Here is a 16,625-nt window from a genome sequence, read left to right on the forward strand (position 1 = left end):
ATCACCTCCGCTGATGGCCGTTTAGAGATCTGAATTCTGTTTTGTGACTCGTAGACATGAAGACTGAAGGCTTATTAAGACAGTAGATCGCGGGACTCAAAGGATGACTAAACCTTAAGCAGGTAACCCTAATAATAACTCGAATTTTGCGTTTGCCAATTTATAAATGATTTAAAAAAGTTACTTACACTTAAAAAAGTAAACCTGTCCCTCCTAACCCCCAAATAAGAGACACTCTAAAACCACTAATTCATGATAACTAGAGACTTAAAAAATGACTCATCAAAATTAAAAAATTAACAGCAATCAATTAAAGACACTAAAACTAAAATGAATGTCTTGCCAGCTAAACTTTAGCTATATAACCAGAAAACAAAACGACCAAATAGTTGTTCTGAAATTAAATTGTCATATTCCTATGGCTTTTGTCCTACCCTGAATTGGTTTACTTTTTTGACAGTAACATACTTTAGGCTTCTCATCCTGTGTAGAGTCCATAATGTTGCATCGCATGCGATCATGAAGTAGTTAAGATAATTGGTATTTTCCATAGTCTGACAATTTTTTTCTTCATATTTGATACTATTTGAAATGGTTTGTTCAGTCTTAATCACATTGTTTTCCCCCAACAGGTGTAACATATTGTGTGAACTGTTCGATAAGGGGCGTGTGAGAGGTACATTTATTAATTCCTCATCCATGAATTCATTTCTAAACTATCATTTAACTATTTATTATTTTGTATCTTCTTGCCTCAACCAATCACAATCAATATTTCTCTTTTACTACACTATTTAATTTAGCCCCCCTCAGTTATGAATAACACACATTGTAATCTGGCAGTTTACCATGATAAAGAGCTTTGAAGTTGTTTGGCAAGCATCCTATTTCAGTCCCCACTTTGCCTGAGGGAAGCTGATAGATGTCTCTAGATTCAACAGTAAGACATAGAGCAGCCCTGAGAGACCTGAAACTTCTGTGTTGCCGCTCTGATTTTTTAAAAGGATAAATTCTACCATGATATTGAATTCTGGGTAGTGCTACTTCACCACATCAAAAGGAGAAAGCAATTAATATGTACATACATTTCCAATAGTGCAATGAAAGCGGTGCTGAATACTAAAGCTAGCTTGTTGTTCCTTGGAAGGGGATTGGTCCATCTGTCTATTATGTGAGGGGAAAGCAGATTGTGTACGTGCTTGTTGTTATGTGCTCAATGCTTTGCAAGTATTTTCACCTTAATGTATTTGTTCAATGCATTGTGTACCTTTGGAAATGTAGAGAAATATACGCACTGCTCCACCCAGCACATTAAAAAATGACATTAACATAAAAAACAAATGTACAGCTACCATAAACGTTACTATACATATGCTTGCTTTTGAAATAGCAATGACACCTCAAAGACAATGTTCATTTTTAGCAACACCATTTTATAATTTGAATAAACACATGGCATAGCATAGATATGTTACTGTAATACAGCAAATAATACTTATAAAACACAGGAATGGCTTGCTGTTGGACATTTGTAGTTTATTTTGCTACAAACCATAGAATTCCCTTGACAATGGAGAAAATGAACTGAGAAAACAATTTTCCTTTCTTTCAAATGTACAGAATACCCCTCCATAACAGCCTTGGTTTCAAATACAGCAAATAAAACAACTGTATGCTGGAGTCTGTTAACACAATACAATTAATAATCTACTTATCAGAACAACGTAGCAGCAGATACATGGGGTTTGCTCGAAGCTAAAATCTGTGCTGAAGGATGCAGTCTTGTTGGATAGAATATTCATATTAATTACACACATGAATGTCAGTCTTTTGGGAGTATCTTTGCTCTAATGGAATTGTGCCCTTCTACTGCAATGCTTATAACATATGGGTAATTAAAAGTTCATTTAAAAAATATGCAGCAGTATTAGCAAGGCAAATCTAATGGTAAAGTAAAATAGTAATATCTAGTTAGAGAACACTTAATTAAGCATATTATTTGTGGAAGATCTACTGTATGAGGTTACTTGTTTGTGGTAGCCTAACTAGTTCCCTATTTTTAACACAGGGTCCTTCAAACTATATTAGACAACAAACATTGATAGAGATGTAGGCATCTCTACCCTAAAATAGCTGGGATAGAGTTATTATCTATCCTAAAACAGCTGCATTAATATCGGTAAACTACTTTCTGTTTACCATTTATTTCCTCATTAGTGGCGTCACTATCAACACATTTCCCTTAAAGGGGCAATCTGCAGTTGCTACATTTTTTTAAACATTTTTGTACCCATTGATTCTCAAAGATAACTTATATATTAGCCTCAGGAGCTTAGTTCCTCTGTCGTACCCCATCAGAACACAAAATATAAGCTTGTTGTACTCCAATGTTTGTAAACAAAGTAAAACATGGTTAAAACTATAATTTTGATATCATGGATGGTCAGTTTTTTTTTACAGAAACAGTAGCCAGTTGTACTCTTTGTTATTGTTTCAACCGCTGACTGGCCCTTTAAATGATTAAATCAGTCTCAATATGCCAGTGGATTTATTGGCATCTGGTGGCTCACATTACACTCCTAACACTTTCCATAACTTCCTGGAGTACGATCCTATTATATGTCTTACCTGAAGTTATACAAATAACATTAAGTAGAAATGTGCTAATCGTAAATACCTTAAGGGCTAAGCTGGGATCTTTATTACAATACAGATACACAGAGATGCAGTGATAATGGCCACTGGCCAGCTCAGATGCTTCCTGCCGTTAATGTCTTTCTGAAGCATGGCATAGTCGGCAGGCTGATCTTGATAAAGACGTGACATTAAATAGATAGTTAATTTACTTCTGAACTAGATATTAGATAAACCTCCTGCAAACCATCCTCGATGTATTGATTGCAAAAGCACTTGCCAATACTGGAGATCTCATTTGCAGAGCTGATTTTTAAGCTGTGACCCAGCTGGTGCTATGGCTTCAACTCTGAAAAACAGATCCTTCAATATGTAACATGTATTTGGTTTAAATGCGTATTACTTCAGGTGCTCTGCAGGTGTGAAGGATCATGAATAATTTACTCTTACATGGACTTTGTTAAAGCATGTTGCAGTAGCTAGTGGGCATACGCTTGGTGTAGGATCATATAAGGAATTACGTATTAAGTGATTAGATTACCTTAAATCCTCATACATCAGTTCTCATCATTATGGAATAAATGAAATGTAAGAAGATGAATTTGACCCTTTTGATTAATAAACCCTTGGTCTCCAGTCTCTCTATTATCTTTCAACACATTGATTTCAATTGAAATGTCAGTCCGTATTAATAAACAATGTAACAGGTAACAGACAGAGAGATGGATTGTCATCTATGGAATCAGATTACTTGACTCAAACTATAGTTTACTAATGGCAACATTTAACCCTGAGTTGGACATTCAAAGTATACTACAGTACCAGTCAAAAGTTTGGACATACCTACTCATTCAAGGGTTTTTCTTTATTTTTACTATTTTCTACATTGTAGAATAATAGTGAAGACATCAAAACTATGAAATAACACATATGGAATCATGAAGTAACCAAAAAAGTGTTAAACAAATCAAAATGTATTTAACATTTGAGATTCTTCAAAGTAGCCACCCTTTGCCTTGATGACAGCTGTGCACACTCTTGGCATTCTCTTAACCAGCTTCACCTAGAATGCCTTTCCAACAGTCTTGAAGGAGTTTCCACATATGCTGAGCACTTGTTGGCTGCTTTTCCTTCACTCTGCAGTCCAACTCATTCCAAACCATCTCAATTGGGTTGAGGTCGGGTGATTGTGGAGGCCAGGTCATCTGATGCAGCACTCCATCACTCTCCTTCTTGGTCAAATAGCCCTTACACATCCTGGAGGTGTGTTGGGTCATTGTCCTGTTGAAAATCAAATGATAGTCCCACTAAGCGCAAACCAGATAGGATGGCGTATCGCTGCAGAATGCTGTGGTTGCCATGCTGGTTAAGTGTGCCATGAATTCGAAATAAATCACAGACAGCGTCATCAGCAAAGCACCTCCACACCATCCCACCTCTTCCTCCATGCTTCACGGTGGGAACCATACAGGCAGAGATCATCTGTTCACCTACTCTGCTTCTCACAAAGACATGGTGGTTGGAACACAAATTTGGACTCATCAGACCAAAGGACACATTTCCATCGGTCTAATGTCCATTGCTCATGTTTCTTGGCCCAAGCAAGTTTCTTCTTCTTATTGGTGTCCTTTAGTAGTGGTTTCTTTGCAGAAATTCTACCATGAAGGCCTGATTCACGCAGTTCTCTTTGAACAGTTGATGTTGAGATGTGTTTGTTACTTGAACTCTGTGAAGCATTTATTTGGGCTGCAATTTCTGAGGCTGGTAACTCTACTAAACCTATCCTCTGCAGCAGACGTAAGTCTTCATTTTCTGTGGCGGTCCTCATAAGAGCCCAGTTTCATCATAGAGCTTGATGGTTTTTGTGACTTTACTTGAAGAAACATTCAAATTCTTGAAATCTTCCGCATTGACTGAGCATGTCTTAAAGTAATGATGGACTGTCGTTTCTCTTTGCTTATTTGAGCTGTTCATGAAATAATGTGGACTTGGTCTTTTACCAAATATAACTATCTTCTGTATACCACTCCTACAACACAAATGATTGGCTCAAACGCATTAAGAAGGAAAGAAATTCCACAAATGTACTTTTAACAAGGCACACCATTCCAGGTGACTACAGCATGAAGCTGGTTGAGAGAATGTCAAGAGTGTGCAAAGCTGTCATCAAGGCAATGGGTGGCTACTTTGAAGAATCTCAAATTTAAAATATATTTTGATTTGTTGAACACTTTTTTGGTTACCACATGATTCCATGTGTTATATCCAGTGGTGGAAAAACTACCCAATTGTCATACTTGAGTAAAAGTTAAGATACCTTAATAGAAAATGACTCAAGTAAAAGTGAAAGTCACCCAGGAAAATACTACTTGAGTAAAAGTCTAAAAGTATTTGGTTTTAAATATACTTAAGTATCAAAATTAAATGTAATTTCAAAAATATACTTAAGTATCCATAGCAAAAGTATAAATCATTTCATATTCCTTATATTATGCAAACCAGACGGCACGATTTTCTTGTTTTTTTAATTTACGGATAGCAAGGGGCACACCCCAACTCTCAGACATCATTTACAAACAAAGAATTTGTGTTCAGTGAGTCCACCAGATCAGAAGCATTAGGGATGACCAGGGATGTTCTCTTGATAAGTGTGTGAATTGGACAATGCTCCTGTCCTGCTAAGCATTCGAAATGTAAAGAGTACTTTTGTGTGTCAGGGAAAATGTATGGAGTAAAAAGTACATTATTTTATTTAGGAATGTAGTGAAGTAAAAGTTGTCAAAAATATAAATAGTAAAGTAAAGTAGAGATACAACGAAAATATACTTAAGTAGTACTTTAAAGTATTTTTACTTAAGTACTTTACACCACTGGTTATTTCATAGTTTGAGTCTTCACTATTATTCTACAATGTAGAAAATAGTACAAAGAAAGAACAATCCTGGAATGAGTAGGTACGTCCTAACATTTGAGTGGTAGTGTATGTCTGTACTCCCTGTAAGCTGTGAATGTATTGATCCTAAAGTGGGATAGGACATACATGTTTGACCAGACAGGTACAGTACTGTACACAGGGCTTTCAAATCAGTGTCACAGAGGTGGAAAGATTGCCATCTTGCAGTCACGCTTCTGGTAAAGCCTGGTCACAGCCAAACTTTGAAAAACTATTTCCTGAGCATCTAATTTGTCTTCTCTGTGGAGTGTCATGGTAGTCAATGAAAGTGGCTACACATATAACTGGTACAGAACCTGTTTAATGGATTACTTACAATTGCCTTTTTTCTGGCCAAGATAATGTGGTTGTGGGCCAACATGGCACAGAAAACACACTCTCTTCATTTAAACAGTCCATAAACAAACATAACTCATTTAAACTGTGCTGTAAATGTCTAGCTATAAGTTAAGATCCAGCCTTTATTATCTGCAGTATGATGCTAAATTCAAAAGATAGCTGTGATCCATCTCAGATTCCAGTAAAACAGATGTAAGATATCAAAGTGTTTTGTATAGAAAATATTCACACCTCATTGAGTGTTAAAAGGATTCTAGTTGAACAGCACAGTTCCAGAGAAGTATCTTGCTGATTCTGAAATTGAATTCAGGAGGATAACAACAGCACAATTAGCTGATGAGGAACTGTAGCAGCTCCCAAGGAAGAGGAGGGTGCCACTATGGTCCATTAATTGTGCCTTTGGTTGGCTACATTCATAAGTGAATACCGTTTTTCTGGAGTCGCAGATCCATCTCAAATAGCTGCGTTTACAATAGCCTTGAGCACTGTATGTTTCCCACATTTCTTTAGGTATGTCCCTTCCTCCTCTCTCTGTTTCCTTTTGTATTTCCATTTACATATTGTGTATTCTGTTTTCTTTCCTGTTTTAGGCTCTGAACTCTCAGTATAGAGCACACAGTAAACTCTTCCCAAGGGACTGTGCAGTGCCTTAACCTACCAGAAGAGCTGGGCACCACCATAAATTAGCTTTGTGCAAATGAGCATGGTAAGTATTTGGAATCTTTCTTGCACACCTGCTGTAAAATTAATACATTTTGTCCTCAATACCTTTTTTTAAAACTCTACAAAAACTATAGGGGTTGGGTTGACAAAGAAGGGGCACATCCTTTTGTTAATTAACTCTATAAGCCATTCAGAGAGCAAGCCAGTGCTTATTTAAGTGGTAGCTCTCTGCTCTCCTCACATGTGTGAGTTTGTGGGAAGCCATGAGGAAGAAGGGTTAAGTTGATCCATTGAAGATTTCTGAACCATAACTTCTATTTGTGCTGCAATCCAAAATGTGAAAACCATGTGAACTACAAAATATCTTTACAACACAAATAAAATACTGTTTATTTCACAGCAGTTAGGTGTCTCCAAGCAATTAGGGGTTGAATAGGTACATCAGAGGGCTCACTTCAATCCGTATCGCAGAAGTTCAGCACTATAGCAATTGAGCTGACATATGCAGCGTGTACCGCGAATGCAGTCTGAGAACGCGGGAACATTGCCTTTAAATTCATATTCAGGGTTCAGAAAAAGGCTACTGATTCATCTGTTGGGGGTTCTTTGTTGATTTTGAAAAGCTTTTGAAACCGTTACATTAAGCCTGAAGAGAGGGATTTAGTTCCTATTGTTCCACACTCTTGTAACATCAAAAAAATTGCTTAAGGACAACTGCTGAAGGACAATAGGCCTACTTTCAAAGACTTTTGAATAATTCCCCAAAAAGTATTATTTTTCATGATTCATTATTTTCTATGAACAGCTGTCCTCTTCGCCCTTGACTTTGAAAGCCATCTTCTTCTCCCTGTAGATGAGGCACTTGGCTCTCAGCAGGTGCATCCCGTTAGGAGGCCTCCAGACCAGATTTGCATGGCGGGCTGTTTATTTGCCGTTATGACTAGGACTGATTTCTGTTGCTGGGCTAAAAGACGTCTGCCAGTGCCATTCATTAAGCCTTTGCCAAAAACACTCTCAGATCCATTTTCATAACAAGCGTGTCGCCAGCTTGACACAAGCCAAGAGCTCAAATCCCCAAGCCTGCTTTGAATGTTGGTGTACATGTCTTAAAGTATGGTCCATTGTTTAGAACCTTCCCACATACAGATTACCAGTGAGTCATTACCAGAGCTGGATTCCCAAAGAGAATTGCATTAGTCATTGTTCTGTTAGATGTGATGTAAGCAATTGTTAAAGACCGAAGTGCTTCAAGGCTTCTCAGATTACTCTCTTTGTAGAAAAATGACAGCTGAGCAAAACTCTATTTCATTACTACTATGTTAAATGGACCCATGTTGAATAATTGTAACGTGGTCCTATGCAATTTGATTCACCAGAGCCCTATACTACATACATATGTAGCTGGAGGAGTTAACGGGGTCATTTTGGAAAGATTGTGTCATCCCTTCATTTGAGGAAGACGACTGATTAAATATTCTATGAATCAAGGTTTATTTTGTGTGTAAAAAATTGCAATGTTAAAATACCTATGACATTACACATTTAGTAATGACAGCATTGGCTTTCCAAACAGTACGTTTGAGCGATTGTATTTTGAAATTTGCTAAATAAACCGACAGCTGCAAACAACCATAGACATAATCCTTAGATGGCAGTTCTCATTCAAGTCAAGACTGGCAGAGATTGCTAGTGTACCCATCAGTTTAACAGTCAGTGCCAGAGTTAGAGGTTCCAAAACCTTTCTATAGATTATATGTCTATGGCCTGTTACGAACCGGCTCTGAGTTCGCAACAAAAGGGAGACAACGTGGAGACAAGGAGTATCAAAATATATATTTAACTAAAGTAACTAAATAATTAACAATGGCGTGTGTAATCAGTAGTGTAAGTGAGTGTTTTGCATACCTGAATGTAATAATGCAGGGTGTTGAAAGGTGCCAAAGCAAATAATCAAAAAGCCACAAAACTACACAACCAAAATCAACAAAGTGTCTGCATGGAGAGAGTTCCCCCAATGACTGTGGAAGAGGTCTATTTATCCTGGGACACACCCGGGCCCAGGTGCTTCCCACTTAGCTGACGACCCTTCCAACTCCGCCCACCGGCATCCTAATAAGGAAACAAGAACAAAGAGAGAATACGGCAGACAGTGGGAGGGTCGTCACACACCCCCCCATAAAACCGGGGACCAACAAGGGCCCCGAACAACGTACCGCCCTCTGCGGCCCAAATTGACACAAGCCCTCTGCGGCCCAAATTGACACAAGCCCTCTGCGGCCCAAATTGATGAGGGGTTACATGTTCACCTTCCACTTGCCCCAGCCAACCTCCTTCTCCCCAGACCTCAGCAACCTTTGCGCACAGGAAGCAACATTTAAGAGGAAAGAAGAACACAAGACCAGGAGGGAACAGACAGGAAAGTTAGAACATGACAAAACCAAACAATGGTCAGTCACATAACACTCAGGAACAGGGCACACAAGAGACCACATCAGCTACAAACATCTCCCAACGGTTCATAGTCACGCCAACGGTTCATAGTCACGCCAACGGTTCATAGTCACGCCAACGGTTCATAGTCACGCCAACGGTTCATAGTCACGCCAACGGTTCATAGTCACGCCAACGGTTCATAGTCACGCCAACGGTTCATGCTGAGCACACCAGACCACAACAAGAGAAAATACAATCACACCGGGCACCACAGAAAAGAGATATGGAGCTTCCCCAAAACCTACAATAACTCAACCCTAGTCTTCATGCAGATTTGCGGTGGGTAATTATGCACTGTAGCCCGCTGGCAAGGAAGTAACCCCCCAGCACGCTGGTAGATTCCACCAAGCCACGGATGTGCCCCCGAGACAACTGCTCAGTCCACAGACACCACACAAAAATAACAAACATTAACAATGCCCAACATATTCCAAAATGAAACACGTCACTAAGCCTATCAGGGGAAAAAGGTTATAGCTCCGGGTAGTAAGTTTCACTACCCTATCCAAATCTCCCACCAAGGTACACAGCTGATTGTACTCACCTCCTCAGACCAACGTCCCAACAGCAAGTAGAACAAGCGTTTCCAGGCTAGGCAGGGGCCTGGAAACTAACCAATGTATTCTCTCCAACACAGCACACAAACCAAACAAAGGCAACCAATACTGAGCACCAAACTCAAACAAAGCACCTCAATTTAACATACCTCCACGTTTTCTCCCAAACACAAGTTCAAGATCCCGGACGAGCCCCCACTTGTTACGAACCGGCTCTGAGTTCGCAACAAAAGGGAGACAACGTGGAGACAAGGAGTATCAAAATATATATTTATTAACTAAAGTAACTAAACAATTAACAATGGCGTGTGTAATCAGTAGTGTAAGTGAGTGTTTTGCATACCTGAATGTAATAATGCAGGGTGTTGAAAGGTGCCAACGCAAATAACCAAAAAGCCACAAAACTACACAACCAAAATCAACAAAGTGTCTGCATGGAGAGAGTACCCCCAATGACTGTGGAAGAGGTCTATTTATCCTGGGACACACCCGGGCCCAGGTGCTTCCCACTTAGCTGACGACCCTTCCAACTCCGCCCACCGGCATCCTAATAAGGAAACAAGAACAAAGAGAGAATACGGCAGACAGTGGGAGGGTCGTCACAGGCCACAATGCAACAAGCTGTTCCACAGATAGAAGGAGTGATAGGTGCATTGTTAAGGTGCATTGTTAAGCACGCCAAAGACGGAATTAACCATAAATTGTCAAATTAAGACGCCACTTCTAAAAGCCTATTTCATACCATAGCCTGCTGAATATGCAAGATAACATTTCTTTCATTTTGATTTCGGCACAAATTAAAATGTGGCACTGACTCGCCCATAGATTGGTGTTTCAGCATTGTCTCAATGAAGAGTTTGACGTTCGACTAGCCAAACATGACACAATGCACTTGGCTTGACAGAGTAAACCTGGTCATTTGTGAAGGAATTAATATGCTTACAAGGCTTTCAATCCAATACTAACCATTGACAATAAAAGGAGTAACCCTATGTTATATTCTGCATGATTATGTTAAAAAGCAGTACAGTATATATACCATAGTAATACTGCAGACACCACTTATTTTATATAAATACTCATGAATGTTCTCCACTCTAGAAATCGAAATATTGGTATGCAGAGGGAGATTAGTTGGAGCAGATCTAGGTGTATTACCAGGGAAAAGATTCACTCACACAAGTTAATAAGCAACACAATTTGTTGAGTTTACAGTTGAGTGCCTTATCCATGCATGAAAAGATTTCATTTTCCATTATTGTTTGTTTTCCCTGATTATTTCACAGATAGAGAAAGACAACTAAATTACTGTTGTTGCACCTATTGGGGTGTACAGCCCCCCAGTCCTGCCAGTTCACAAATTAGCTTGGCATCTGGGTCGATTGCATGTCAAGGATGGTGTCTGCACAGCTCAGAACACAAGGACGTTTCTTATCAATCACATTTATTTATGAAGCCCTTCTTACATCAGCTGATGTCACAAAGTGCTGTACAGAAACTCATTCTAAAACCCTAAATGGCAAGCAATGCAGGTGTAGAAGCACGGTGGTTAGGAAAAACTCCCTAGAAAGGCCAGAACCTAGGAAGAAACCTAGAGAGGAACCAGGCTGTGAGGGGTGGCCAGTCCTCTTCTGGCTGTGCCGGGTGGAGATTATAACAGAACATGGCCAAGATGTTCAAATGTTCATACATGACCAGCAGGGTCAAATAATAATAATCACAGTGGTTGTAGAGGGTGCAACAGGTCAGCACCTCAGGAGTAAATGTCAGTTGGCTTTTCATAGCCGATCATGTCTAGACTAGACCGAGCCGTCAGTGAGCCATTGCTCATCAACCACAACTTTCCTATTTTTTTCAAGGAAAAAAATGGTTTTTCAGCTGTCCCCATAGGAGAACCCTTTTTGGTTCCAGGTAGAACCCTTTTTTTGCAGGTAAAACTATTTTCAAAATGGTTCTACCTGGAACCAAAAGTGTTCTACCTGAAACCAAAAAAGGTTCTCCTATGGGGACAGCCGAATAACCCTTTTAGGTTCCAGATAACACCTTTTTTTATAAGAGTGTACTTACTCAGTAGCTCATGAATGGCTGTTTCAAATTCAAATCACAAAGAATAGCCACCAGGCGATGTTTCCTCTACCTGATCCAAAGTCTACAATAACACCATCAAGAAGATTGTCAAACTTTGTCTCTTGCCTGTTTTTTCAGATATGCGGATGGTTCTGTGGATGTGTAGCATCTTCTCTGTCCAAGTCAACCTGGCCAGGTGAATGCATAGACTATATAATGCATGTAGTCTGTTTGATCACTATGATTAATTTAGTCATATCATACTAGCATGTTGTGCTTCCATAAAACCTTCAATGAATTACATGCTTATATAGTAGATTTGATTGGATTTGCATTTGATACAATATGACTTTTTTTAATGCTGAAAAGTTTAGCAGAACTTATACTCTTCCCTTGAAGCAAAATAAGAGGTTTTCCCAGTTCACCTGGGTTTCACCATAGTAATCATACTGCAGTTGCACCAGTATCACCTCTCCCACCTTTTCCATCCCAGAGAGCAGATCATTACTACAGACATGATGTGTTACCTAGGGGAAAGCACAGCCCCACTGCCCCAAAGCCCCTCACCCACAGGCTGACTGCACCCATGATGTCAAACCCACATTGACAGAGAGTAGCCAGGGGTTGTAGAGAGATACGGTCAAAGGGAATATGGTAGTGACTGCAGGCGTACCAGCCATGATGCTCGACAGATACCTTTAAAGCTAACAGTGCGGAAGCACACTATCTTGTTGAAACAAACTAAGGATAATAGTGTCATCTGTCATGTATTGTATATCCTGTAGACTCAGAATCCATTCAAAAAGAAGTGATGAGTCTATTTGTATGTCCTATTTATACATTTCAGTTATTTTCTCTGTTTCTAAAGCATTCTGTATAATTTTATTTTCTCCACAAAAGCCCCCCAAAATGTATTACAGGCATGCAGAACTAGATTTTTACTTAACTGTAGTTCGACCTCAGATGTCTGTGAAATTTCTTTCTTTCCATTTCCCCTCACTTCAGGCAGTGAAGTATACATGCTGTTTGTGTATTAAGTCTTTCCTCTGCTTTGATTCTACTGTGTCTGAACAAGGAAACAGACGGTACAAAGGACAAACAGGAAATGTGTTTTGCTTTCACTCAAATGCTGACATGCAGGATTGTAATGAGGTTTGTAAGTAAACTATGCAGTTGAAAGTGTCCTGTGCCATTTTTTAATTTTAAGACATCAACACAAAAGGTCAAACGTTATAATGCAGCTAATTTGCTAATGTATTTACATTAAAATCCCTTTTAATCCAACAGAATTTGCCTCTGTATGTTTATTTTGCAAGGAACAGTCCTTTTTGTTATACAGTATGTATGTATGTATGATTATTGTTGAAACTGATATCCTTGTTCAAATCCCGTAGGCATGACCTCTTAGCTCACTGATAAAACCCAACTATATTGTTAACAAAATATCAACTATATTGTCCTGGTTTAAAACCCATTTTAAAACCAAACAGCAGCGAACATACAGAAAACACATGACAAAGTCCGCAGCACTGCGACCCTGGCTGCCACTCAGGCTGAGAGTGCACCCCGTGTGTGTTCTAGCCAGGCTTGCTAATAAATGGTGTGTTTGGTAGTGCCAACATGAGCATGTTAGTTCATTAGGCAAGTCGGGCCTACCGCTGGCACCCAGACCAGATGTCACAGACACTTTATTGCAGCGGCCTGTCAGTGCAAACTGAACAAATGACAGTGGCCAGCTATGGCGTGTTCCTCAGACTCCTTTCTAGTGTGGGGGGGGGGGTTGTGATAATGAATGTTGCTGTCTGGATGTCTGCATATGGTATGCCATGATTAACACCTGAGATTAACTACACAAGCAACACAGTGCAAGGTGACAGTACAGCTGGCACATAGGGCTTTTGTCATGCTCTGTACTATAACGAAGATAGTACATAGGGGCAGACTGGCCAGAAAAGCCAGATGGGTTGGTCCATTTTTAGCACAGTGGGCCTGTCTAACTTGGTTTTTTTTTGTGCAAAATCATCATTATTTGTCTAATAAAGGGGGCTTCAAGGAAAAAAATGGTCTGATGTGTTAGAAATGCCAGGGCCGATTTCTGTTTTGCCATTCTCTGTACTATAACAAAGATGGTACGTGGGGGTTTGCCATCCTTTGTACTATATAGTACTGTGACTTTTATTTTACCTTCATTTAAGCAGGCAGTCACCATTAAGACCAGGGTCTCTTTCACAAGGGAGCCCTGCATATACAAGTCAAATAAAAAAATCTAATACAATATAAAATAAAAATACATGTAAAATACAATATAAAATAAAAATACATGTAAAATACAGCGTAACACAAATATTCAAGAAAAACAATGACATTCCTCAATAAGAAGGTCCTCAATCAATATTTAAATTCCCAGAGCGGCAACATGACATCCAATTGTAATGTATTTTGTAGTTGGTTCCAGAAATGAGGTGCTTTAAAACTAAAAGCGTATTTACTTAGTTTGGTAGAGACCTGAGGAACCTCAAGACTTATCCAACCTTGTGAACGGGTTCGTTATCTCATGTTTTTATATTTTAAAAGCGAAGTAAAGTATTTCAGAAGCTATTGTAGTAGAGCCTTGTAAGCAAAAAGGGAATAATGAAGTGATCTACGGTATTTTAATGAGGACCCCCTAAGGTCAAAGGGCCTGGGGTTGGGTTTCTACTAAGCTAACATATTGGATTGTTTTAAGATGGTCATACGGAGGATCATTTAGCTATGTGATTTCGAATTGTAGGACGCCTGTAAGTATAAAAACAGATATGAAAAATAAATATTTGATGAAACATTGAATTTGGCCTTACTGCTAATATTCCATAAAAACTAATTGAATAACATATTCATACATGGCAAAACAGAGTAAAGAATTAATGTTTTGAAGTGTCTTTCTTATATCTGAGAGATATAAGAAAGATCAGATTGTCAAATAAATGATATCCATATTCAACCCCTTTTTTTTTGGCACTAAGTACTTCCGTATATTATTCCATTCAGTTTTTTTTTACTTTTACCAGGCAACTTTCAGACAAGTCTTGTGAGCGTCCTAGAGCAAACAACCGACATGTACAGTAACCTTGCCAAGGACTATATATCTTTAATGAAGATTGCCAGGTGAGCCTTGAGCCCTGTGGATAAGTGACACTGATGCTATTCAACATGTACTAGAATAAGAACTTGGAGGACAGAATCCCATTTCACTTAGCCTATACCTTTTATAAGGAGAAACTCGCCCCATGGACATCTTAAATAAAGACATTCATAATTCAAACCTTTATGTGATATTGATATATTCCCTCAAACGCGATTCACTCCACCGACGCCACATTTCATCTGCCTTCATATATCTTGATCTAAATATTGAAAATACAAAGGAGAGAAAGTGGGTCAGGAAGCAGGCAGATATCCAGAAGAAATGTTCAATGATGCAAAACAGTGCAGGGCGACACATGAAAACACACAGCAGCAGTGAATTCACCCTGCCTGGCAGAGACAGGTATCAGGAATCAAGGTAAGACCCAGATGCAGACTGTCGAAGTAACACTGTTTATTGTAGCAAACAGGGGCAGGCAAAGACAGGTCAAGGCAGGTAGAGGAAAATCCAGGGTAAGGCAAAAGTACAGAATGGCAGGCAGACTCAGGGTCAGGCAGAGAGGTCAGGCGGGCGGGTAAAGGGTCAGGACAGGCAAAGGTAAAAACCGGGAGGACTAGCAAAGAGGGCCTGGGAAACGATAGGAAATGACAGGAAAAACGTTGATAAGCTTGAATGAACAAGACGAACTGGCAACAAACAGACAGAGAATACAGGTATAAATACACAGTGGAAAATAGGGAAGATGAGCGACACCTGGAGGGGGGGGAGACAAACACAAGGACAGGTGAAACAGATCAGGGCGTGACAGTACCCCCCCTCTAGGGACGCCATCTGGCGTTCCACCTGGTGGACTGGGGTGCCGGTGGTGAAACCGGCGATAAGGGCCGGATCCAAGATGTCTTTAGCAGGAACCCAGCACCTCACCTCCGGGTCATAACCCTCCCAGTCTACCAGGTACTGGAAACCCCTGCCCCGCGGTTGAACCCTCAGGAGGCGTCTCACCGTGTACGCTGGCTGGCCCTTGATGACACGGGGGGAGGGATGGGCATAGAAACAGAAAGGGCAGTCAGACATGGTTTTGACTCTAGACACAGAAAGGTAGGATAAAATACGGAAGGTACAGGGCAACAGAGGACGAACAGCAGAGGGGCTAATGATCTTGGAGTGGGGGGGGGGGACAGGTCTCGGCTTCCGGGGGGTGTAGCCACGGCCCTATAGCGACGTGCTAGTGCCTCAGATTTGACCTTCTTGGATACCGGTGGGTGCTGCAGAAGCGAAGTGGCCCGGGCCTTACTGAACCCCTCCCGGAGGTCCTGCTACTCTTTGGAGCTGGCAGAGAGGTCCTGGGCAATTTCCAAGCCCACAGGAAGACGTCCCGGGGCAGGCAGAGCTGACGTCAGGCAATGAGTATGGCAGGATGGGCTCCAGCCCACGAATGGCACCAGTAGCCCAGGCAATGGAGGGATTGTGTCGCTGGAGCCAAGAGAATCCCAATACCACAGGAACCTGCAGAGACTCAACCAGCAGGAATTGGATAGCCTCGCTGTGGTTTCCCCGACACTCGTAGGCTGACGGGTGTTCTGGTGGGTGACCCAGCCTATAGAGCGCCCGTCCAGCGTTCTAACACCCATGGGAATGGAGAGTAGTTGAGTGGGGATGCCCAGCTCGGACTCCAGGTTAACGTCCATGAGACTCACATCAGCCCCCGAGTCAATGAGTACCTGGAGAGACTTGGACTGGTCGCCCCACAGCAGGGTGGCATATAGAGGAGGGCGAGTAAGGGGAGAAGAACAAT

This window comes from Salmo salar, chromosome ssa01 (genome assembly GCF_905237065.1).
Source record: "Salmo salar chromosome ssa01, Ssal_v3.1, whole genome shotgun sequence".
NCBI classification, from domain to species: Eukaryota; Metazoa; Chordata; class Actinopteri; order Salmoniformes; family Salmonidae; genus Salmo; species Salmo salar.